General features: G+C 51.8%; 1 pseudogene; it reads left to right on the forward strand.

Moving 5' to 3' along the window:
- The first annotated feature begins 208 nt into the window (after nt 1–208).
- On the forward strand, nt 209–1,094 carry LOC119823981 (annotated as a pseudogene).
- The last annotated feature ends 1,395 nt before the right edge of the window (nt 1,095–2,489 follow it).

Here is a 2,489-nt window from a genome sequence, read left to right on the forward strand (position 1 = left end):
AGTTCTGGGAGACAGAGACCAGGAGTCCTCAATGAGTTGCTGGTCAGACAATCTGCTTCCTAGCTTGTTCTTTATGGCTTGCTCAGTCTGCTTTCTCATAGAGCCCAGGAACTCCATCCCAGTGGCGGCATGGGCCACAATGAGCTGGGACCTCTTACATCAATCATCAATAAGGAAAATAACCTCTTCTTTTTCTGGAAAACACCAAATGGCGGATGACGCTGGTGCAGCGGGAGGGTCCAGAGGACCCCGGGGGGCCCAGGATTAAGAGGCCTTGGCGGCTTCCGCGGAGAATTGGAGGATTCGGCAGCGGTCTGAGGGGCTGCCGGGCCATGGCTGAGGCCGTGGCCAAGGCCGCGGGGCTCGCGGAGGTAAAGCTGAAGACAAGGAGTGGATTCCCGTCACCAAGCTGGACCGCCTGGTTAAGGACATGAAAATCAAATCCCTAGAGGAGATCTACCAGTTCTCCCTGCCCATTAAGGAGACGCAGATTATTGACTTTTTCCTGGGAGCTTCCCTAAAGGATGAGGTTCTGAAGATCATGCCCGCGCAGAAGCAGACTAGGGCAGGCCAGCAGACCAGGTTCAAGGCTTTTGTCGCTATTGGGGACTACAATGGTCACACAGGTCTTGGTGTCAAGTGCTCCAAGGAAGTAGCCACTGCCATCCGAGGGGCCATCATCTTGGCCAAGCTTTCCATTGTCCCTGTGTGGAGAGGCTACTGGGGGAACAAGATTGGCAAGCCCCACACTGTTCCTTGCAAAGTGACAGGCCGCCGTGGTTCTGTGCTGGTGCGTCTCATCCCTGACTCCAGAGGCACTGGCATAGTCTCCACTCCTGTGCCCAAGAAGCTACCAATGATGGCCAGCATTGATGACTGCTACACATCAGCCAGGGGATGCACTGCCACCCTGGGCAACTTTGCCAAGGCCACCTTTGATGCCATCTCTAAGACCTACAGCTACCTGACCCCGACCTCTGGAAAGAGACTGTTTCACCAAGTCTCCTTATCAGGAATTCACTGAGCATCCTGTGAAAACCCACACCAGAGTCTCTGTTCAGAGGACCCAGGCTCCAGCTGTGGCCACCACATAAGGGTCTTTATATAAGGAAAATAAAAGTGAATTTAGTCTGTTAAAAAAATAAAAAGAAAGAAAAGAAAATGACCTACAGGCTTGCTACAGCCCATTCTTTTTATAGACACAGTTTCTCAGAGGAGGTTCCCTCCTCTCAGAGGACCTTGTGTCAAGTTAACATAAACTTAGGTAGCCCAGCATGTTATCCTACTCGAAATAGAAAGTGCTTAGCCCTACAGCAGACAGTCTGTGTTAACGGCCATGGCCCATGCTGCCACCGAAGGCCACACTGAAGCCCGGGGTCTGGGCCACAACCTGTGGCCTTCTTGGTGCCTAAGGGTGTAGTACTATTAGTAAAAACTCAGAGACAGAAATTGAGGTTCAACCTGAAGGTCAGAAAAGCAAAACAGTCAACCAATGGCTCTTACCCCTACCTCAGTCTGAAATGATGATCCTGCCCCCAGGAATCTCAGAATGACATTGAGTATGAGAGCTGTCTTCTCCCATTTTATATTCCTCTCTAGGGCTAGGATTAAAGGAGTGCACCACTACTGCCTGGTTTCTATGGCAAACTAGTGTGGCTTCTGGTATTAAAGGTGTGTTCCACCTATGTCTGATCTGTTAGGTTGATCAGTGTGGCTTTTTAAATCTCTGAACTTCAGGCGAGCTTTATTTATTAAAATACAAATGAAATATCACTACATAAGGGATGCCATCTGGGTGTCATGTGTTGCAACTCAGGACCATGGTCATCCGGGCTGGGCTGCTTTCGAGGGTCATATCTGGGCTGTGGCCCTACAAGCGCCAGGGTCTGTGGATCCTGTTGGATCCAAGGGCCATGTGGTTGCCTGTGGTCTGATCAGCTACCTGAGACCATACTGGTGCCCAATATGGATGCAGCTGGGACCATACAGATCTGTCTGAGCATCTTTCACCGCCACCCGAGGACATGCTGACATCCAGACCTGTGCTGTTGCCAAGGACCATGTCTGAGTCCTTGTTCCTACCACAGCTGGGGTTTGTGGTGATGTGCATGGGCCATGTTGCCTCCAGGGCCAACGTGAAGGTCCAGGGTCTGGGCCACAACCTGTGACCTTTGTGGAGTCTGGGGGCCATACTGCAGAAAGAGCCATAAAGTTCTGGGAGACCTATGCTGCCACTCATGGCCATGGTGTCGTCCAGACACAGGCTGCTGCCAAGGGCCATGTCTTGGTCTGTGGCCCTATAGCAGCCAGGGTCTGGGTTGACAGCAGTGGCCCCTGTTGCCACCAAGTGCTGTGTGGATACCTGGTGTCAGGCCATGATGGAGTCCGAGGGCCTTGCTTCTGTCTGTCAGGGCAATACAGTCTGAGTAGTCTTTGCTGTTACCTGATGTCATAATTGTTATGGTAGCGTCACGGGACCCCCAAACAAG

Source organism: Arvicola amphibius, chromosome 9 (genome assembly GCF_903992535.2).
Source record: "Arvicola amphibius chromosome 9, mArvAmp1.2, whole genome shotgun sequence".
NCBI lineage: Eukaryota > Metazoa > Chordata > Mammalia > Rodentia > Cricetidae > Arvicola > Arvicola amphibius.